The sequence below is a fragment of the Mixophyes fleayi genome, chromosome 2 (assembly GCF_038048845.1).
Source record: "Mixophyes fleayi isolate aMixFle1 chromosome 2, aMixFle1.hap1, whole genome shotgun sequence".
Classification (NCBI taxonomy): Eukaryota; Metazoa; Chordata; class Amphibia; order Anura; family Limnodynastidae; genus Mixophyes; species Mixophyes fleayi.
Window position 1 is genome coordinate 75,822,415 of NC_134403.1, and position 24,793 is coordinate 75,847,207.

At 40.0% G+C, this 24,793-nt stretch overlaps 1 protein-coding gene across 6 annotated transcripts in view; it reads left to right on the forward strand.

Annotated features, from left to right (window-relative positions):
* Positions 1-6,572: 6,572 nt before the first annotated feature.
* GALNT6 (polypeptide N-acetylgalactosaminyltransferase 6) overlaps positions 6,573-24,793 on the forward strand; it is a 54,173-nt gene continuing 35,952 nt past the window's right edge. The window contains exons 1-2 of one of the 6 annotated variants that reach the window (XM_075199299.1): positions 6,573-6,837; positions 18,970-19,112. The gene's annotated coding sequence lies outside the window, so the exon portion shown is untranslated. The other 5 variants (XM_075199301.1, XM_075199300.1, XM_075199303.1 and 2 more) reach the window with 5 other exon arrangements.

A 24,793-nucleotide genomic window follows, 5' to 3' on the forward strand; every position in this document is an offset into this window, starting at 1 on the left:
ATTTTCATTTTCTGCTGACTTCTTGCCCTGGTTCCAAACACATTAAAGCAGATGCCCTTTCTCATTTGTTTGACAGAAGCAGCTCTAAATACCAATAAGAACTTCCCCCTATAGTTGACCCACTCTGGATCCATTGCCTCTACCTCTATCTCTTCGTTTTACAAAATGTCCCATATACACAAAATATGTAATTGTACTCCAGCTATCACAAATGATGCCCTGAAGAATAATAATGAAACACAAAGACCAGTATCAGACATTTGAGACTATATAGGGTCATTAAAAGTAAAGACCAGCATATTATTACCATTACATTTTATATTATGTATTTAAAGGTAAATTCCATGTTCAAATACATTGTGGAAAACAGAGAAAAGACACTAATTAACTATTAAAAAGAAGGTGCCGTCTGCTTGAGTTTATGATAGAGAAGAAAATAAAGTAAATATTTGTATTACTAATCTACACTATTTGTATTATTAATGACTATATATAACACATACAGGGTTGGATGTGTGGAAAGGACACATGTGTCTGGGACTGAGGAGACAGAAGTGCAGGGACAGACTCTTCATCTTCTCAATTTTCAGGTTCCAATCGATTGTAGTTCAATATATTTTTTCAATGTTCTTATTTTACATGCGTCTGTGTTCATGCTGGGAGTGAGAGCTGATGTATTAGGTCACACATTCCTGCTATCATAAGCAATCCATAATTATTTTAATTACTGGCAAAATACACTTTTATACAGCTGGGATATGATGGTGGTCGTGGCCATTGACATAAGGGGTAGGGGGTTGGTGCTTCACATAAATAGTCCACTTTGTAGGTTTAACCAATAGTCACCAGAATGCAGCTAATAACTTCATTCGGATCCAGCGACTGCACTGCGGTAGATAGTAGTTACACATTATTTGCTAGCATGCATCCTGATTGGTTCAGCCCACAATGTGACTGGATCTAATCTGTGGTACTATGTGCCTCCGAGATGTCACTGATTCCAAGTCATCTATTGACCTCCCCAATCTTGTCCCAGGAGATCGCCTCAGTCTTATGCCTCTGAATAAGGCTGATTCTGACTTGTCCCAAGATCATTCTGTCATATTCATATTGCAGCCTGTTGCTCACTTTACTCTGTTACATTGAATACATTCATACCTAGCCCTGAAGCACATTTCTTTATTGTGCAATCAAAGAACGAACACAGAAAAAGTAGAAGAGGACAATGAAAATATCTAATTGTATACCCTACATATGGGTCAACATATAAAATTACATACAACTTGTACCTGTGTAGTTCAACAGCCTGAAGAAAAATAACACTGCCCACAGTAATTAATTCTGCCTAGGTTTGTGCAATTGAAAGAATAATGGAAAACTAGGATACATTGTAAAGACTAGCCATACTGGATGATGTACATGCAATTCTTGGGACTAGATTTACTAAACTGCCGGTTTGAAAAAGTGGAGATGTTGCCTATAGTAACCAATCAGATTCTAGCTGTCATTTATTTAATACATTCAGCAAAATGACAGCTAGAATCTGATTGGTTGCTATAGGCAACATCTCCACTTTTTCAAACAGTTTAGTAAATATACACCTTGGACTCCAACAAATTCAGCAACTTACATTGTATGGAAGAATGGGAAAGATGATGCAGTACTTTTATGCTGAAGAAGTTACCAATAAAACAAGCAGCCTGGAGGAATTCAGTCAGGAGTCTGAAATGTATTGATTTTGATTGTTCCGAAGCAGGAATATTCTTCCCCATTCTCTGCATTTGTTTCAGTGATCTGACAAGGTACACAAAGAATCCTATTTACTAACATAACATTTAGGGGAAATTTGCACTAAACCATTGCAACAAATCAGCAGCTGACATATCCATTTACTGAAAGTTAGACAATGAAAACAAAAGACAGTTTCTAACTGGTTGCTAAGGTGTTGTGCAAAGACCAAACACTATATATATAATTAGCTTTATTGGATGTGAGGATTAAATATCTCTATTGTGTCCGTGGCCTTTCTCTCCTAATACTTCCAATACAATTTTTTACTTCCCATATATTCTTTTCTATCATCTGACTTTGTTATACAAAGACATTATTTATACCATATGTTTTCTTGTGGATAGCAAAAGTAAAAATAACCCATTACACCATGGGTTTATTTCTTATACCAAAAACTCTATTTAATTCAACAAATAAATACCCATTCAAAATATTTGTGAATGTTTTTATTTTGTAGTAAGTTAACCTTACAGGAGCTCACTGAAAATAACCCCAGCAAGAAAATAGCAAGACAACATCGCCAACACTGATACGGCAATGGGCTAGAAAAGCTTGTTGTTGTTGTACTTATACAGAAATATGTAATGCCGCCCCCTAAAAAAAAAGGCCATTCACCTCTATTCTTGAGGATAGAGAGAAATAAGGAACTCACAAAACTTAAAATGCAGCACAGAGATTATGTTTCAACTTACATTGGTTATTGCAAATCTTGTGCAATTTAAATGAGATTAAAACAACCAACCCCAAGCCCTGTTTTACTCGAAACCTGTGCGTAACATTTCTTGTCCTTCTTTCACAACCCATCTTCCAGCTGTTTGTCTATATTTTATTTTGATTTAAATTACGAGTTTTGCTTGGGGTAAACCCTAGCATCAACCTTAGGAAGTTAAGTCTTCCTCTAGATAAGGTATAAGCCTGGATTTTTGGAAACGCAACAACATCATAATAATTACAGCATACAATCATATAATTGTTGAATGAAGGACATCTGCAGATTGAACGTCACTCTACATTATTTAGATTGTACAGCGCAGATAAGGTTTACTAAATGTAATGTATATATATATATATATATATATATATATATATATATATGTACAACTTTCTATACCATGACAGGAGATGTGATGTATACTTTTCAATAAGTTTCTTAATCTTTTACCTGCATTATGAGGTTTAGCAATATTACCTGCCTTAGGGCTCCGCATCTTCACTGTCTTCAGGTTGGGCTTCCCTACACTGACAGTGCTGCAATATCATTACTGGACATCTACATTGCTTAAAGGTGCCGGGAGCTGGGCAACTCTCAATATTGCAGAAGGAATGCATGGTCTGTGCCCCGCCCCTCTTGGATCAGGGGCGGGGCTCCGAGGCAGCAGGATTTCCCAGGTACCCTGTGGCCAGTCCAACTCTATGTACATGGCTTGGAGAATATTGGGAGCACAAGGGAGAAAGTATGTCAGTTCATAGCAATAACTAGTTTTGGTTTAATTCATAACTGTAAAGGGATGTAAGGCAGCCTTCATTTCAAGTGTCCCCTTTTTTATTTTCAATTTACACATCTTTATCATTACAAACTAATGTGCTTCCAGTATAAAATAAAATAAAAAATCTTTTTAATATATAGAAGCACACGACTTCTGTCATATTTCTGAAGATTTTTTCTAGCTTTTGGAGCACCTTTCTTATTGTTTCAGGTATTGTTTTTATTTAGGGACTGGCATCCCTAAGATAGGTAGCGACAATAGGATAGGTCCTTATATTATATAGTGTGAGCGCCTGAGAGATTATTTTTATTTACATTATCCAATATAAAATGATCATGCTGATTTACCTGTAGAGTGTGATATACTTACAGGTACAGACTCTCCCAGTAATTAAGCTCAGGTTAGTAAAGACTAATCTGAATGACGGATATTAAAATGTTAAGACTGACTATAATGGCACCTACCAGGATGGTAGTTAAATGGCTTAAATGGATTAAAATGGATTAAATGGATTAGAGCGAGCAGAAAAAAATGATGAAACAAGCCAAGGGTCAGGCAACAAGAGAGCAACAGGAACAAAGGACAAGATCAGTAGGCTTCACGGACAACACTCAGCAGGACGCTATCACTGGCAGGGAGGCTAAGCACTTCCTACCATTTATAGTACTGGTGGCCAATCACAGAGTACCACCAGCTTATTCATGGAAAGTTTCACGTGACCACAAGAGTGGCCAGAAGAAGTGTTCCATGATGAAGACACAGAGAGGTGGCAAGTAGTGAAAGAGCACCCTGGCTGCCTAGCAACCAGCTAGGCACAGAGAGTGAGACATCGCAGATAGCGCTGCAGCTCCTAACAACTCCAAATATGTAGTCTCCATACCTTGAAGCTCATTAGAATATCTCATACGAATATCTCATACTACAAAATGAAATCTCAGAATGTGAAGAATCAGGTGTAATATGCATTTTGCCTGGAATAGCCAGATCCGTGCCTGTGTAACCAGCTCTATCCTTCATTAATCTGAGCAAACATGTCCTCCACCTGCAACTGATATAATTATTATGCGCTATTTGATGTCCATTAAAATAAGGAAAACATTCTTTTTTTGTATTGTACCTATGCATTTTTCCACATTCATAAATGTCCCCTATTGTCTGGTAATTCCATGCCAATATACTGCAATTGCTCATAACAACTGGGTCAATGAGATAGGGCCTCTGGAATTGATTACAGCATTCATGTCATTGTATGTAATTTGTTTCTGTCATGATCCCCTCAGTGTTCAGCAAAGCAAAAAATGTCAGTGACTTATAAAGGATAATAATAAAAATTAAACTAACCAACTTTAAATGCAGCCTTCTTAGCCCTGATTCATCTTTGAAAGTCCAATTACATAGCGTTTCTTGTGTGAAACAGCTCTGAGCATGTGCAGAACAGGACTTATGCCAATGAACACAGCTGTATGCAATTCATGAACGCATGTAAGTAACACTTTACGATTTAAATGGGCAGAACGGGGGAGGGAATGAGCGCATAGTCGTAGGCAATGTATAGTAATGGTGTTCCAACGCAGATGCAGCTGATTCAAGTTCTGTGTTCTCTTAAGTATTTGTTTTCTTTGCCGTACCATTTGCGCTAGCTACAGGGCAAGTGTAAGTGCCAAGTGTTAGTGATGACTAGCATGGCATCATCTTTGTGTTAATAACTACACATGTGTGTGCCACTAGATAACAAAGAACACATGTTTGCAAGTAAGAGAAGCTATAAAAACTAGGGATGTTCACTTGTTTTGGTTTTGGTTTTGGATCTGTATTAACTTTATGTTCTGGTTTTGGCTTTCGTTTTGGCAATACCGCCCTCACATGTTTTGGTTTTGGTTTGGATCTGTATTATTGTTTTTATTTTTTTTAAAATGCTAAAAAATGCTAAAATCACATTTTAACTTTTATTGTTCCTACATAATTAACTTCAATAACATTAATTTCCAGTCATTTCCAGTCAATTGTTGTCAAGTGACAAGAACACTGCTACCCCTGTTTCTGTGTGAACAATGGCACTGAGCAAAGACACTGGAGACTGGAGAGTGACAAGAACACTGCTACTCCTGTTTCTGTGTGAGCAATGGCACTGAGCAATGTCACTGGAGACTGGAGAGTGACAAGAACACTGCCACGCCTGTTTCTGTGTGAGCAATGGTGCTGGATCTGCTGGGGAGGGAGGTACTTATGTAATCTAAAACTTGCAAGATCCGACAACGCAACAGTGACATTTTGTCTCGATTCAGATTGGAGGAAGCGGAAAAGTACAGAGACGACTTGGCTCTGTACTCGGATTGGCTGTCTGGGGCGGATCTAGAAAACTATTGTACCCGGGGCGATTTAGGGTGGGGGGGGGGGGATTTAGGCCCCGCCCCCTTTCTAACATCTAAGGCCGCCGGTGGCTGCACACTATGTGCAGGTCTGCTCGGCAGTGACAGTGTGCTGTCCAGCTGCTCTGATTGTGTTTAAAACACAAGTGACGTTTCGGCACAACGTACTTATACCCAAATTCAAGTGGAAACATATCTTGAGATCCGCTTGGCTTGGAATATGAGCACACGTATGCTCAAGTTCTGTGCTTGTTTTAAAAACACAACTTGCCTGCAGGTTATGTTCCAAGATTAATCAGGCCTCTTGTTATCAGAACCCCAAAATTATGGGAGCTCCACAGTCAGAGCAGAAATAAAAACATGGCTTTAACTGGGTACAATTTCCATTGATCACAGCTATGGCTTCCTTGGAAACCCAGAAACATCCAGTCCAACACAACCAAAACCTTTCCACTGCCTCAAATTGTTAATTATATTTAATATAATTATTATATTTACCCACCAATGATCTATAATATACATAAATATATAAACAATTAGTATCGTATAAAGGGAGACTTATATTTTTATGTTGCAATACATTTAAATAATGGACTCACTATGTGACACTTCATAGACATAAGAATAGATAGCAAACCTATAATACAAAGTAATGTGTGATATGGGTGTTTATGCGTAAAAGTAGTTGTACCGTGAAACTAAAACTAAAAATAGGTACATGATGAGTAGTCATCATGAATGAGACATTTCATGCTACATGATATTATTAGTTGCCATCTAATTATAGAAGGTGTAGAGAAAGCTCTAGGACCCGGAGGAGTTGTGTCCTACCTCCCACTAGGATACACCTGTTTGGCAGGGTGATCAGTGCCCTGAGCTCCTCCCTCCCTGTGCAGGTAATGCTTTGTCTCCTACCTCTGTACAGTTCAGTCTACTGACTCCTCCCGTGTGCTGCCGGCTGAACCCTCACTAACATCAGATCATTTCCTGAATGATTTACAGTAAGTGTGGTTAAAAAAACCAGCAGCCTTAGTCTGCGAGTGGTAACTGTCAGCTCGCAAGTTCCTCCCTGCCAGCGCCTTGTCTGCCTGTCCAGGACCAGCGAGACTCATCAATTCCGCCCATCCTGTGGCTCTGAGCTTACTGTACTCCATCCACAGCCCCCAGTGCCTCAAAGCTCAGGACAAAAGGTAAAATGACCCTGCTCTGTTGCCCTTCGTGGCTTCCTTGTTCTGAAAGTGGCTTTTAACTTCATCAAGCACAGTTAACCCAACGTTGTCTGAGGAGCCGGCAACACGTTGCCAAGCACAGTGGGTTAATGATGGAGACTGTATACATTCCTTAATGGAAAACGGTAAATGTGAATTGTACATTTGTTCCTCTATATTTCATGTAATCTACAATGTGTTCCTTAGTGACATGTTGCTTACTGATCAGGGAGTGCTTAACTGTCTCCTGTATGTATGACTAAGCTCACCCCTCCCTTTACACACTTGTCATTTTGTAACTTTTGAGACCTTGTCCAACATGTATTATTAGCAGAAAAGTTAAGAGTAATTTTAATAAGATCTTTTTTAGCTAACCTTGATGGTCGGTAAGGGATGCATTTAAGCTCTGTCTGATGCATTGTTTGCTTAGCAACAGTGTGTGTACTGTAGGATTTAGGGAATGCAAAATTAGGAAACAGTTGGACTGTAAAGTCTTGTGGTGGACTTAAAGCGTTTTGCTAAAGAAATAGGAAGTCATGTTTTGTGGCCTTAGTATTGAGCTAGTGGAAAATGTACCCTGGTTTCCGACTGTAATGTTCTCTTTTCCACAGTAGTATCTGAATACCTCATGACAGAAGTCCTACAATACCATGGTGTAAGGCATAAAAGTTGTTAGAACACAGTGACAGTTCTAAATCACCAAATGACCATTGTTTTTTTTATTTTTATTATTATTATTATTATTATTATTATTTTATTTAATTTTAAGTAATGTATAACCAGAAGGTTATGGTCACGACAATGTGTAATTTACATGTGATTTTGGTAGCATTTGAACTGCTGTGTGTTTATTAAATTTGGGTTATGATTTATTATTTTTAATGTTAATGTACTCTATTGCATTATTCATGCACATTAACAATGGGGGGATTCTGTATTCTAAAGTTTTTATCTCAATGTTCATATTCTATTACTCAGCGTGAATCACATCATTGAAAGTGATTTGTTCACTTCTTAATATTGCACAAAAAGCAGGTTAAATGCGCACAGAAGTCAATAAGCCTATAGATCTGGTATTCGTGTGTAGTTTGTGGTATTTGTTGAAAAGGTGCTGCAGGTTTGGCCTGTTCACACCCTGTGTGCTTTTTTTTTTTTTTTTTCTTATCTGACGTGGAACATTTTCTTTTGAGGTGAGCAATAAAGGTACTGTGGTTAGTCAGCATTAGTTTCAGTCTACCTCATTGTCTATTTTGCCAAATGTCAGTCACTTGATTAAAATCTTTATGCAACATTTGCATTAATGTGTTCACATATGTGGCATGGTAGTGATTCTACCATTTCAAGTCTGGCAGAGAAAAGTTGCTCAGATCAAAAGTCCACTTCATTAAGCTTACCTTGTGAGGTTTGCTAATGTAATGTGTGCCCTATGTGTAATCGGTGAATAGTTTCTTAGTGGTAGATAAAGGCCATTTTGGGTTCTAGTCAGTGTTCCAGCAGTGGGACCCTGACAAGCTTCTACTGAACAAAACATTTACAATCTTAGAATTCAGCATTTCTCATGTGGTAACGTGCTCTGTCAGTACATTAGATTGAGACATCATGCATTTACCCATTTTCCCTGTGCATATCTGTGAATGAGCTGTTCAACTGCCCTCGGAGCTGGCCTGAAACTTATCAGCATCCCTTGTATACCACCAGCCGGCAATCGTGTATGTCTTCAATGTTAGAACCGCTTTGTGCTCGGTCTAATGATGTTACAACTGTGTCATACATGTACTTTGTGGCCAATCTAAAGGTGCTACTGCTAACCCAGTATATGTTTGTCTTGCGGGTAAAATTTTTGTCTCTAATAGAATGTTTAATCAGTGAAAGACTATAAAGAAAACTGTTAAGGCCGTAGTCCAGTGCCAGCAGCTGCCCAATCTAATATATATATATATATATATATATATATATATATATATATATATATATATATATATATATATATTATACCGGTATGTATGTATATACCGGTATGTATGTATATATGTGTGTATATATATATATATATATATATATATATATATATATATATATAATATGTGTGTATTATATTTTAGACAGTTTCATTTGCTATGAAGAGGGAATGATCTTTAGAACACAACAGCCAAATTTAAATTGTTGGTTTTATGATTCCTCAACCATTAAACTATTGCAATTTAACAAATCTGCACATTACTATTCATACGTTCACCACACAAGGACTGTGATCTGAATTTACAGGTTCATAACACTGACATTAATTAAGGTTATCGTATTGCTGGCTTAAAGGCATGTTGTCGCCAGCCTAAAAATATGTTGTGATAATGGTAAATATTGTGTTAATGTGTAATTGTGGACCCCTTTAAATGTGAAATTGCTGTTGTACTAGAAGAGCCTCAAGGGTTGTCCGAGGCACTTCATGAGCTTCAATGCAATAATGAAGCATGTATTGCATTTGAAAACAAAGCAGATCTGTCATATTTTTGGATGTCAACAGCTGCAAAGGCATTCAAAATTGCACATGAGGAGGCAGTCAAAAAGTTGCTGCCTTCTGCAACAACCTACCTTTTGTGAACAAGGATTTTCCACTCTAACAAACATAAACTGAAGACTGTATCCAAATTGCTCTGACATCAAAATGCCCCAATATTGATGCTCTCATAATCAAAAATGAAGCAACATCATTTCTCCAAAACCTGAAGTTTTGAAGTTGAAGCTTTCAAAGAAATTTTGAATAGATTCAATAAAATTTTGAATTCCAATAATTAATAATATATGATTTCCTTCCTTTGAAATCAAGGGGGTAACGTCTGCATATCTAAATATATTTGGGGGGTAAAAAAGTTCCCTGACCCCTGTGTTAATGAAACACAAATGTAGAATATTTCCTATCAATGTACTCTTCTTCATGCACAAAGAGCTTAAATGGCCACAATGGCGACATTTGGGCTCGGTGAGTGGCAGAGCCGTAAATTGTAATTTTAGCGTCTTAGGCGAGAAAGAAAAATGCCATCCCCTCAGCCCTCAATTTTAATCAAATGAACCTAAAATATTCATAAACTGCGCCCCCCTTCAGCGTTGCGCCCTTGGCGGCCGGACCTCTCGCACAGCCCTAGTTACGGCCCTGATGCGTGGGCACTTAAAACACTGAATGAGGGACATAATGTTCCACATCCACTGTCTTTAATGCTCTTGTGGCGCCCCCACAAGGATATTCTGACTGCTGACATGAAGAAGAAGCAGCCGGCAGCTTCTTGCATGTAAAGCTGTAGCTCCCTCATGTCTGTGATGGGCAGGGAGTGTGGAACTTGGCTATAGTGTCACACACCCAGACTGCGGAGCAGAGGATGCTCCTCATGCTCCCAGAGGGGAGCTGAAGTGTGAGGTCAAAGGGGGGCAGGGTCAAAATGATGCAATTTGCTACACTGCACCTTTCATCCTTTTTGTCCTGGGGGTCAGGGACAAAATGGCACACCCACCACATCGTAGAGGCTCCCATACTGTCCGGGAGACTTACCCAGAGTTTAGGAGTCTCTGGGTCATTCCGGGAGAGTGGGACGTATGACCACAATCTATCTGCATCACTTTGACAGGAGTCTAACATCACTGTTGTTGCCGGATTCTGCTTCTTCCATTACCTGACTAAAAAGTTTGGTTATTTTCTATCACTGCTCTTTATCATTAAGAGGTGGATGGCTCAGCTCCCTGGCGACACTGGCTGGCAGCGGTAAGCAGACTTAGCTCTTCGCCAACCTGTCCGGGCCCCTTCTGCACATGTGACCTGGCAAAGCTCGGTCACTGCACTGATCTTGGTCTTCTAGTAACAAATTCAAAGAAATGTAAAATAATAAATTAAATGATTAATTTTTTTTAAAATAAGTAGGAAAAATGCTTTATTTAAACAAATAATTTTGCCTCTATCACCATTCAGACATGGTGATAGCATTCAGTGGATTGAAGGGGTATAGGTACTGCTGGGATTCTTAAATAGTCTGCTGGAGAAAGGCAGGTGTTCAGGAACATGAAGCTATGTCTTGGAGTGACACTTTATAACTAAACTATTTACAGTCAAGCTTATTTTAAGGTTCACATTTTACATATCATTTCTCTTATACACGTCTTATATTTATTTTGGCATCCCATTTTCTGTGGATCACTTGTCGTCATGGCTTATTAGTAACGGTTTCCTACAATGTTTGTCTACGCCAAAAAAGCTGCAGGCTCATTATTATATTAGGTGTGTAGAGCTTTGTGATCAAACAACGTTCTGTGATAATCTCACCTGTAACTGCATTTGTTTGTCAGCAGTATCAGGCTGCCACGTCACATATGTAGTGTAAATGTATCCGGACAAGGAGTGCATGAGAACTAAGCACAGGTATCTGTGGCTGTTACAATATATATCCTGTGCAGAGAGGGGAGGTGAGTAGTGGTCACCAACTGACAGCTGTTAAACTTAGTCAGATAGTGGAGCTTCAGACTTGCTCTGCTCGTCTTATTTCTGGGTCATCCAAGACTCACACCTAACTATAAGCATTTACTGACATACACCAATATGTAGTGCACACACCAAATGCATGGATGAGCTGGAAGTTTAAAGTGTTCTTGTTGTCTGCTGACAGTGGACATAGTTGGTTATTTTGTGGACTGAACCATCCTTTCATGAGAATGCAGACTATGAATTCAGTAGGAACCAGTGATTTCGCTGAGGCATGAAGCACTTTGTTACTTGTTTTAGTGATGTCACTACTTCCTAGTCTCCAATAGGTTGAATATATCTTGGTTCCCGAAAATGACTGGCCCCACTATTGTAATCCATGGGTGCACATCTCTCGTGTCTTCTGTGGGTGCCCATCTCTCGTGTCTTCTGTGGGTGCCCATCTCTCGTGTCTTCTGTGGGTGCCCATCTCTCGTGTCTTCTGTGGGTGCCCATCTCTCGTGTCTTCTGTGGGTGCCCATCACTCGTGTCTTCTGTGGGTGCACATCTCTCGTGTCTTCTGTGGGTGCACATCTCTCGTGTCCTCTGTGTGGGTGCCCATCTCTCGTGTCCTCTGTGTGGGTGCCCATCTCTCGTGTCCTCTGTGTGGGTGCCCATCTCTCGTGTCCTCTGTGTGGGTGCCCATCTCTCGTGTCCTCTGTGTGGGTGCCCATCTCTCGTGTCCTCTGTGTGGGTGCCCATCTCTCGTGTCCTCTGTGTGGGTGCCCATCTCTCGTGTCCTCTGTGTGGGTGCCCATCTCTCGTGTCCTCTGTGTGGGTGCCCATCTCTCGTGTCCTCTGTGTGGGTGCCCATCTCTCGTGTCCTCTGTGTGGGTGCACATCTCTCGTGTCTTCTGTGTGGGTGCACATCTCTCGTGTCTTCTGTGTGGGTGCACATCTCTCGTGTCTTCTGTGTGGGTGCACATCTCTCGTGTCTTCTGTGTGGGTGCACATCTCTCGTGTCTTCTGTGTGGGTGCACATCTCTCGTGTCTTCTGTGTGGGTGCACATCTCTCGTGTCTTCTGTGTGGGTGCACATCTCTCGTGTCTTCTGTGTGGGTGCACATCTCTCGTGTCTTCTGTGTGGGTGCACATCTCCCGTGTCCTCTGTGTGGGTGCACATCTCCCGTGTCCTCTGTGTGGGTGCACATCACTCGTGTCTTCTGTGGGTGCACATCTCCCGTGTCCTCTGTGTGGGTGCACATCTCCCGTGTCCTCTGTGTGGGTGCACATCTCTCGTGTCCTCTGTGTGGGTGCACATCTCTCGTGTCCTCTGTGTGGGTGCACATCTCCCGTGTCCTCTGTGTGGGTGCACATCTCTCGTGTCCTCTGTGTGGGTGCACATCTCCCGTGTCCTCTGTGTGGGTGCACATCACTCGTGTCTTCTGTGGGTGCACATCTCTCGTGTCCTCTGTGTGGGTGCACATCTCTCGTGTCCTCTGTGTGGGTGCACATCTCTCGTGTCCTCTGTGTGGGTGCACATCTCCCGGGCACATCACTTGGAAGTGATTTGTGTGACTTATGGTTCATCTTTATAGACAGATACAGAAATCCTTCCACTTGTAAACATAAAACCATGTAACATACATATTATAGTAGACCTATTTTTTTAAAATTCACAACTTCAATCTCACAGTATGGGATTATATTGGCTGATTTTAAAAAACAAAAACAAATAAAAACTTAGTCTTACAGTTGATTGCAGGGTGCATCTGTCAGGGATTGTTTCTTATACAATAATGTGTGTTACCGGTGAGTGGTGGTTTCTTTGTTTTTGTTTTTAATTTGTTACTAAATTTCATTCAATGAATCTCCGGAGTTCACTCAGCTGTACTGTTGGCAAGTAATGAATTGATCCTGGAAGTAGCACTAGTTTTCAGGGTGAGAGTTGTATTACGGTATTAAATAAAGTTTACAATAAAGTGGAAAGGACAATATACAGCTACAGTATTGGGACATGTGGGGCTACTAAACTACAATGTTTCCAGATTAAGAACTTTTCCTAAATTGATGGGATCGTTGTCCGGACTGGTGGTTGCCAGCAGCCAGTGTGTGCAGTCCGCTCCTAAATGTCACCTGACGGTAACTCTGAGTGCACTGTAACTACTCTAGCGGTCTTCCAATAAATGGTGATGTTGATGGAATGGGCAGATCCCTTCTAATTTTAACATTCACTTGTATGGAGAAATAAAATGGTTTCTCAGCTTTTGGGCTGAGTAAGTTGTAGGAATCTCCTTTAATGCTCCTGAGAACTGGCCAGGTGGCGTGTCTATTTATACAGGACATGGCAGGTTGTAAACTGGTCTCACAAGTTCACTTCCAAAGTACAACTGACAAATCTGCTTTATAGAAGCCTGTTCCGTTCCTGGTTCAGGCTTTGTGTATAGCCAACATATCTGTAAACCTAAAACAAAACTGCTCTGACAAGTATGCAAAATCTGAAGTCAATGAATTATTGTTCTTAAAATTTAAATATCCCAAACCACAATAGAATTGACAATGAAACACCGAAGCCAAAACACACAACATAATGAACCACAAGGGATATTCATTAAATGCCTTGAACATACCCATATCCTGGAAAATGACACTTTGTCACATCTTAGAATGACAATAATTCTTCAGCACACAGATAACACAAGTGAAGTTGATTCAGACAATAACATTAATCAAGCTATTGTGTACTGAGAGATCAATATTTGTGTTGAAGTTCATGAACTATGTCCGACGTATTAATTGACTTAAATATTGAAATATTTATTTTAATTGCTGAGAAATGGTCCATTCTATTTTATACCAACCATATAATTTTATAGTGACTGTTATAAGTACTGGGTGTTTCGTTAATATGTTGTGCTGTAACTGTTGTGTATACAATTCCTTTATAAATGTTTTATTTTATGCACATCTGGAAAGTGTTAAATTACTAGCAGTATGCTAGCTTTTTTGGGGACCATTTTTGGTTTCTGCATCCAACTGGGCGTGTTGGCCGGTATCAATATGTAAGTAGTCATGTGCTGCTAAACGATGTTTTGGTATTTCAGGGAATTTGACGGTTGTTGTTATATTGGATGTTAGTTGACATGGTGGTGTATACGATGTATGCCATACCACCGTTTTTAATATAGCTTTCATTGTAAAACTATCAAATTCCATTTGCTTGCATTTCCCATACCGCCACTTCTAAATTTCCACTTCGACCACTGATATGAAAGCTCCTGTGACATCACACCGTTGATTGCAGCCAATAGTATTTAAGGTGTAGCTCTGGTGCTTCAAAGTGCACACCGGTCATTTTATGACAAATGGGCTAGGGAATGATTTCAAATTTGGTACCTAGATGGGGACTGTATTCACCTTGGCAAATACAGTCCCCATCTAGGTACCATGCACCTAGAATGTAATATAGTCTACAGAAGTTGAATAAGAGATTTATTTCCCCGATGCGCGGCCTCACAAAGTAACTAACTATTTAAACTCCGTGTTGGAGCCAGCCATTCATACACCTGCATGTGATAACTGATGTATTGTATACTGACATAAATCTGGTTTACAATCTAATATATAGTGTGTGAATGCTATATGTGAACAGGTAAGGGAGCATAATTGTTGCTTCATTATTAAAGTAGTTAATTTTGGATGTGATTTAAGGTAAATTAAAATACCTTGCTGTTCATTATGATCTTTTGTGAAGGTGCTAATTACACTTTTAAACTATTCACATTTCAAATAGCTTTTGATTGGTACAAATGGGCACACAGAGTATTGGGCTGCTTAGTACTGATTTGTACCCGCTACATGTTAGCGGAATATGTCGCACACCTAAGAAATTCTAATCACAAGGTGAAGTGATGACATGTTCTTTACCCTTGTTGTCATTGCACACAAACAGGTTTAAAACTCTCGGCTCATTGTACATTTATTTATATTGCTTCAGTGCATTTCTCTATTTAACAGGTCTATTTATAAAAGGGCGAACAGCTGTTGGAGCTTCACACTATGGAGGGCTTACCCCTGGGTTTCGCCGGCAATAGCTTCCAAAGCCTAATTAACAGCGATTGCGGTAGAACAAGTACTGCTGAAATTCTTGTTATATTATCGTAATAACAGAAATTAATTGAAAAATGCTTTATTAATTGAATGAATAAAGCATTTTTTCAATTCTCAATGGTTTTTAAAACATTTTGTACAAATAGTATCTATTTTTTTTTAAAAAAATCTTATTTTTTTGTTAGTGTGGGTCAGACTTTACATTACCATGATTAGCCCTAATAGAAAATCATTGTTATTGCTGCTTTTTTTAATTAAAAGACCCGTAATGGTGCAGGTTTGGTGAATAAATTTTAGTTAAATGGTGAAAATGTGTTCACTTTTTTTTTTTTCCTCCTAAATCTTGTGGACGTATGTGTTCCATTTACATATAGGAAACACAAAGATAATTTTCTAGTGGCAATCACTATAGACAGAAATTTCAAATGAAACCACTTTAATTGCTAATGTTCTCCTATAATAACATAGAAAAACCCTAGAGATAAATGGTTAATCTGCCCTTATCACAACGTTCAGACCTCTCCGCTTAATTTAATGTTAAAACTATAATATATTAGGGAGTGATTTGGGTGGATCAGAGAAGTGGTCTAATTTTTCCCATTTGTCCAACCAGAAATATTGCGAGATGTGATTAGTACACTAAAAAACATCTCATAGCTGTAATGTTTTGTTAGATTTAGTGGCAAGTCAATTGCATTATCAGGTGACTCCCCTCTACATTCTACTCATGATTACCAGGCAACTATAGACTGGCAGCTTGAACTGTTTGGCCCTTCTCCACAGTGTCATTGACTAATCGACAGTACTTAATCTGACTGTACCTGTTTTATTAGTTACTACTGGTCCAAACACAGATTGAAACTGCCTTGATTACTAGTATAGAGACAGCCATAGGTCTCCAGATTCATGAAATGTCTGAATCCTGTTAAGGATAAGCAGACTGTGAAAAGATTTTCAGTGGGAAAAAGGTATTTGTATTTTGTCCTTTTGTATGATTCTCTGATTATAAGGAGGGTGTGGTAGAATTCTTGCAACTTGCTGGCATTTTTATAAGTAGACCTTTGAGCTATATATTGCAGCCCTGCTCAGGGAGTGTACAACTGATTCCCATTATTCATTTTAGAATAAAGGCACTGTGTGTGTGTGTGTGTGTGTGTATATATAGACTATGTGGACAAAAGTATTTGGCCATACCTGTTAATTATTGAATTGAGGTGTTTCAATCAGACACATTGCCAGAGGTGTATAAAATCAAGCACCTAACCATGCAGTCTCCATTTGCAAACATTTGTGATACAAAATGGGTTGTTCTGAAGAGCTCAGTGATTTCAAGCATGGTACTGTGATAGGATGCTACCTTTGTAATAGGACAGTTCGTGAAATTTCATCCCTGCTGGATATTCCACAGTCAATCGTAACTAATATTATTAGAAAGTGGAAGTGTTTAAGAAAAAACAGCAACTCAGCCACGAAGCGGAAGACCACGTAAAACCACAGAGCAGGTTCAATGACTACTAAAGAGTATGGTGCATAAAAGTTGCTAACGCTTTGCTGATTCCATAGCTGACAAGTTCTGAACTTCCACTGGCATTTATGTAAGCACAAAAAAACTGTGAGGCGGGAGCTTAATGCAGGTTTTCATGGCCAAGCAGCTGCATGCAAGCCTCACATCACCAAGACCAATGCCAAGCCTCGGATGGAGTGGTGTACAGCACACCAATACTGGATTGTGGAGCAGTGAAAATGTGTTCTGTGGAGTGACGAATTTGCGCTTCGCTGTTTGGCTGTCAGATGGACGAGTCTGGGTTTGGCGGATGCCGGGAAAATGTTGCCTGACTGCATTATGTCAACTGCGAAGTATTGTGAAGGAGGGATAATGGTATGTGCCTGTTTTTTCAGGGTTTGGACTAGGCCCCTTATCTCCAGTAAAGGGCAGTCTTAATGCGTCAGCATACAAAGTCATGTTTCACAATCCTAAGCTTCCAACTTTATGGCAATAGTTTTGGGAAGGCCCTTTTCTATTCCAGCATAACTGTGCCCCAGTGCACAAAGACATGGTTTGATGAGTTCGGTGTGGAAGAACTTGACTGGCCCACACAGAGCCCTGACCTCAACCCCATCGAACACCTTTGGAATGAACTGGAACGGAGATTGCGAGCCAGGCCCTCTTGTTATCACTGCATAAGGGGGACCAACTCCATATTAAAGTATAAGTATTTGAATACAATGTAATTACAGTCCCTGTTGGTGTAATGGTCAAGTGTCTGAATACTTTTGTCCATATAAAATATATAATATTATACGCACACAGCAACCTCATTACTCAGCGAGATTTTATTGATCATGGCAATCGGTGCTTTTCTATCACTGCGATAAGTGACAATAGAAAACCAGCCTTATCACCATGTCTTAGTAAATCTCCCCCTTTGGGCATGACCGTCTTTACCTTCTGTTTTATGTTCTTTACTTATATCCTGAATCCCTCAATGTACAGCACTATGTAATATGCAAAAAAAAAGGATGATGAAAATATATATATTTTTTTTAATAAGTGCTTTATCAGTGCGAGATGCCAACATACATTATATCCTTCATTAAATATGTATTTTGATAGTTCCATGCAATAATAATGCAGCTTTAATTATCATTGAAATATGTCATTATTGAATATGTTGTGTGTGGTTTGGTAGAAGCAGGATGTGCCGTGAGTGTGTCCTGGTGACACGTTGTTAATGTCCACTGAGTTGGAAAAAAAACCTGCCTCTGATAAATACTGTTCCTTTTGTCAGTGTGCGGAGCAAGGTTATTAGCCAGTGTAAACCCACACCCAGCTGTTGCCAAAAAAAGATCGGTGACAATTTGTCTGGCTTCAGGTTGAATTGTGTTTAACTAACAAATTACTGAGAGTGTAGAGAAATCAGTTTTGTCTTTTATCAGATGAAATATGCAGCATATTCTATTAAAAAGTTTAGTATTTTCTGATTGGCTGATCCATTACACTTGTGTCATTTACATAATGTACCTTATTCTTTATTACTTTGTGAGCTTTCCATTTCTAGTGCTATATTCCTGCCCTGCAAACAACATTTGCCTATATACAGTGGGGTGTATTTAATAATAAAATGCAATATACAGTAACCCATAGCAACCAATCAGTAATAAGATGTGTTTGGCCCAGTACAAGTTAGATCCGTGATGAGCAATATGAACTTCTTCAACCTTCAGAAGGGCTGCACGTTATCTATAATTTCAAATATGAAAAACTGCCTCTGTGCACCCACATCACTCGTCACAAAATGCCCCCATATGTCGCTCGCTTACTTCAACATCACACCACATGCCCCTCAGACCTGTTACTGGCTTCAAAATAGCCCTGCGTACCTTTATACCCCCACATGCACTCACTGCTCTACAAGCTGTCAGATCCCTTATACATAGCTGGAATAAGGGGGCGGGGGGAGACGAGGGGCATGTACCCCGGGTCACCTACTTTTAAGTGCTTACCACGTCCTCCAGACATTGGATAAAGTTTAATTCGTTCCTCTCTCATTTCCCTCCTACCAGGTACCAGCAGTATAAACTGTCTTTCTAGTTGCTGTACCTCTGCTCCTGGCTCTCTCGCTACTAGTGAGCGTCAATGCAACCAAAACAGTAAATCAGATGAAGTAAACCACAAAGCTTCTGCTCAGCTGACTCCTGAACAGAAGGTAAGATTTACATCTGTGCTCGGGACATTTTCTATTCTGTTCTGCCAGAGGTCAGAGGTTCACCCTGAGAAGATTGTGGAATTTCTGCTGGAAACTAATGAAAGTAGCCATTCTGAGGACACTCTGTCATTCATTGTTAGACAGTCTCTCACTACAGGAGATCGAGCGGTTATGTTGCTGAGTCTCTCCTTATATCTTTATTAGTATATTACTATCTGACATATCCCCTTTTAAATGAACCTTGGTTATTCTAATAACTTCTGATCCATATATTTTTTTTTTTTATGTATTGATTGGCGCCTGAATTACTTAATATCTTGTTTAAGATATCAAATCTTGTTACCATTAGCCGAAAACCCCCATTTTTCCCTATTTAATAATATTTTGTTGAACACACTTGTTGATATCTTAACTTTTGACATTTAATTTATGAAGCAGGTATTGTATTATATTGTTTATATCTTACCCCCTTCCTACGTCTCTATTCTCTCAAACTCCTCCCCAGCACCGTTCCTTGCCACAGGTGTGTGCAACGTCTACTGTGGCTCCCTGCCCTGCGCCAGCAGCCAAGGATTGTGCTTCGTGTTACGTGACCACCAACACTGCATAGAACCGCTCAGAGGTGATGGGAAATGTGTGATGAGCGGGAGGTATTGGTGTAGTGAAGGGGAGCTATTGCTATAGGGTGTGGGGTGGTAATGATGTTTAAAGGTGGTGATATTGGTATAGTGTGGGGGAAAAGTGAATTGTTGTATCTGGAGGGGATTACTGATTGCTGTAATTGGGGGTCATGGTTAATGTATGTAATGTGGAGGGGTTTGCTGTAATTTTGGGTCATGGTTGATGTAAGTAATGCGGAGGGTATTGCTGTTTGCTTTTTATTGATTTAATGTAATTAGGGAAAATAGGACTATTTGTTAACTGGGAATGCCATTGATTTAATGTTATGGGTTTAATAGTGTTAATTAGTTGCTTAACTTTTCAAAAGGTGACCAGCATATATCCTTCCTTATCTGGACAGAGCCCAGCATTTCAGGATCTGGACAAACCGCAACTGAGCATAAGACACCAGCAGGTACGACAGCTACGGGAACAGGTAGGAGAGAGACTGCCAGATTTCTCAGTTGTGGTGGGACTATCTCGCTCACTCAGGATTTTGTCCCCACTGCAGGGTGGTATGTCCCACGTCTCGTTGGCCCGCTTTAAGGGGAGGACGCATGCACCTAGCAGTGGTGACTGCAGAGTTGCCAGTGCTTTTGAAGGGGAAATGTTTGGAGTTGTGTGCTGGTCAGGCCCATATCTGAGTGCAGCACACACCGCGACGGCCCGCCTCCTGTTATTATGACCCCGCCTACTGACAACCCTTTTTCCCCTGGTTGCATCCTCTTTAGCATATTTAAAAAGATATTTTACTTGCACTACATAACCTCCTTATAGAGTATGCCCCCCCCCCCCCCCCTCTACTACCTCCCACATTCTGGCTGCATAAGTCAATTTCACTTCCATAAGTCCTTGCTTTAAGATGTTTCAAAGGGCCTCCTTTAAAATCTTTACATCGAGTTGGTACTACCAACATCAAGGCAGAACAAGGACGAATATAAATTGAATAAATAATATTATCCAGCTCTGCCCACACATACTGGAAAACTATTCCACATGTCAGTCGGGCCTCACCCACTTTCCTCCTCCACTTTTACTTTTATAACTGTAGTCTGCAGATAGTGCAGTGTGCTCTGCCTTCTAACGTCCCCTCCTCTGGTGTGCTGCATGACTTTCCACCAATGTGCAAAGGGGGTCACATGATGCGGAGTCAGCTGGTCCTGTTCAGTCTTATTCTCTGCCTTAATACAAAGCAGAGAATAATCCTGAACTAAACTAACTAACTAAAACTAAAAATGCCTCCTGCTACTCAAGACTTTAGAAGAGCAATGAAAAGAGAATTAAAAAAACTTACTTTGTTTTTGCTCAAATGTAGACAAATCCTTACAACACTTTTATAGAAATGGATGGCCTGTCCTCTTTTTTTAAATGTAACAGTGACATTATAATGTATTCTGCACCAACAATGTTGTTTTAGACCTGTAGCTGTGTTGAGAGCAGGATTAATCTGCGCTGTAGAACATTGTTCATACTTTCAACAGAGTTTTTCCAAACAAGACTGGAATGAGATTAGAAATTGATATAAATGTTGGCATGTCTTTGTCTACCAACTCTATGGTCCCGGCTGTCACAAAGCTCTGCAGTGGAATCGGACACCATCGATTAATTCTAGCTTTCCTGGCATGCTCCCTATAAAAAGGGAAACGCTTGGCCCCATCTACAGAAGCTAGAGAATCTAGTCTTTGTTTCACTAAACCCATAGGTCATTCCTTTTAAAAGTACAAGATGCTTCACTGGATGGGGATCAGCCGTCCAAACGGCTTGCTGTGGGCAAGTTAACCTTTTTATCTTTCAAGGACAGTGTTGTTCCAGATAAGATTGTCTTGGGACTGGTAACTTGCAGGTGGTTAGTGCTGCGGTAACAGTAGGATGAATAGCAGCACCTTCAGTCATGTTGAACCCCCTAATCTGACCTGCAAAACCAAAAGTGCAGGTTTTGCGGGGGTTTGTTTACCCCATTGCCTGCACCTATTTGCTTATCAGTTGCTAACCTGAATGTAATTTGCAATCTAGACAACTGCCTTGTGTAAATGGGATTGTATGTATGGGGCTCACAGAGGTTCTCATTTTCTAGAGGAAGCCTAATTTTAGTTTCTAGAAAGTAATTTGTAAATAAAATATACACCGAAAAGTCAGCCAAAGATCTGAATCGAGTGGTGCATAGTTAGTGCTATTGGACGATGGCAGCTTACAGTCATCATCTGAACGTGTTTTGTATCCGTCCCAATCAGATGCAGAACTAGCAAGCTTTGAGCCCCAGTGCAGGGAAACGGGAAGGAGAGAACCAGGGCCCACAGTTCACTAGTTCCCACTGGCCCCAATCTGTAGGTGATCAGTGGTTATTTTGGTCCTTTTTTTTTTTTTTTTTCTCAACCATTGGTGATATGGGCAGTTTATGTTTCCTTGTACAATTTGAAAAAGCTTTATGAAACTTTCTTATAGAACTTATAGAATCTTTATAAATAAGGTATATCTTCCCTATACATGCCCAACAGGAACGTTACAAAAATTGTCTGGTCCCCATAATAAAAATTGTGATTGCTTCTAAGCACCATCGTAAAATCATACCTACAGTGATGTCTTCTTCTGCAGTCAGTATCCAAAATGGCATCAGTGGCAATATGGCAAATTAGTCTCAATTATTCAGTATATGCAGTGATATTATCCTCATTATTATCCAAATCCTGTAACTGTCTGGATACATTCATTATGAAGCCATATTAAGTTTGTATTTTAAGGCACATTGTTTCCTTTTGGACAGGGCTCCCTATGCTGCCGTGCCCCATATCTGTCCCAATGGACTGCTACAGCTATACATAAGCTCTTGTGCCCAAGTATGTCTTGCCAGCCCAGGGGCGGATCTAGAAAACTACTGTACCTGGGGCGATTTAGGCCCCGCCCCTTTCTAACAGTTTAGGCTGCCGACGGCTGCACAGTATGTGCAGGCCCGTCCAGCCGTGACAGGCAGGGATAGTGTGCTGCCCGTCTGCTCTGAAACACAATCAGAGCAGCCGGGCAGCACACTGTCCCTGCCTGTCATGGCTGGACGGACCTGCACATACTGTGCAGCCGTCGGCAGCAAGTATCGCCCCCCCCTGGATCCGCCACTGTGCCAGCCTCCATAAGAATACCTTAACAGCCGGACATCCGCAGGCAGCTATACTATGCACAACTGTTACACATCAATGCAATGTTTTATTGGCAAGAGTTGGCATTGTTGTATAGCTATTGATGTACAGATGCATAAAACTCCCAGAATCCTCTAAATTAAAGATTACATATATAGAATATTAATACTGTTTTCACAGCATTAACATTTAGTGCAAGTTAAGTACTGAGCTGTTTTTGAGAATAGATCACTTGTGAGAAAGCCCTGCCCTCTATTTAACAGTACGGTAAGATCCATAGCTTCTGGCATTGTTGTACAGAGTTATGAAGCCAGTAGAGCCAGTCTTTCCAGATTGGCATCACCGAACTGGATGGTAGAACTCTTAGTGAGATGGTGGATGAATATATACAAACAATTGTAAAGCTGCTTCCTGTGTCTTGGGTGCCAAATGTAGTGAGCCACTTATAAGTCTGTGGGCATTGGCAGCCTGAGTTCTAGGAAAGAGCATTTTACATCCTAGGAGTCCCTTAGCAAAATAACAATACATGTGGGCCCAGTGTTTTGAAAAGTGTGTGATATATATATATATATATATATATATATATATATATATATATATATATATATATATATATATATATATATATATATATATATATATATATATATATATATCTATCTCTTTGCTAGTAATGACAGCTTTAAGACACCTCCTGTATGGAGAAACTAGTTGCATGCATTGCTCACGTGTGATTTTGCCCCAGTCTTCATCGCAAATAGTCTTTAAATCTTGAAGGTTCCGTGGGCTTCTTTTATGAACTCTGATAATTCGTTCTTTCTCGGTTTTTTTTTTTTTTTTTTTTCAAAATTGGTTTTAAGTCAGATAATTGGCTGGGCCATTCTAGCAGCCTTATTTTTATTATCTGAAACAAGTTGAGAGTTCCTTGGCTGTGTGTTTGGGATCATTGTCTTGCTGAAATGTCCACCTTTGTTTTAGCTTCATCATCCTGGTAGATGGCAACAGATTTTTATCAAGAATGTCTTGGTATATTTTTCCTTTCATCCTTCCTTCAATCACATGCAGTATGCCAGAACCATGTGCAGAAAAACAGCCCCCACTATGATCTTCCCACCTTCAAACTTCACTGTTTGTATGGTATTTTTGGGGTAATGTGCAGTCCCATTTCTCCTCCAAATATGGTGTGTATTATGGCATCCAAAGAGTTCAATTTTGCTCTCATCTGAGCACACTATGTTCTCCCAGTATTTCACAGGCTTGTCCAAATGTTGTGCAACAAACTTTAAACGAGCTTCAACATGTTCTTTCTTCAGCAAAGGAGTCTTGCGTGGTGAACGTGCATACAGACCATGGCAGTTGAGTGCATTACTTATTGTTTTCTTTGAAACAATTGTACCTACTAATTCCAGGTCTCTCTGAAGCTCTCCACAAGTGGTCCTTGGTTCTTGGACAACTCTTCTGATCTTTTTCACTCCTCTGGCAGAAATCTTGAGAGGTGCACCTGATCATGGCCGGTTTATGGTGAAATGATGTTCTTTCCACTACCGGATTATGGCCCCAACAGTGCTCACTGGAACATTCAGCAGTTTAGAGATCCTTCTGCAACCAATCCCTTCAGTATGTTTTGCAACAATAGGGTAAAAGCCAAAAGCTTTCTCAAGACCTTCACTACCTATCATGAGATGTTTCTTGTGTGACACCTTCATAATGAGACACCTCTTTATATAGGCCATCAGTTGTGGCTGAACCAGCTGGAAGGATTGCTTTCTAATTTCTGATTTCAGCTGGTGTCTTGAGTTTCAATGCCTTTTTGCACCTCCCTTCCTTCATGTGTTCAATACTTTTTTCCTGTGTCATTTCACATTATTACACAAAACTTAAATCTATGGTTTG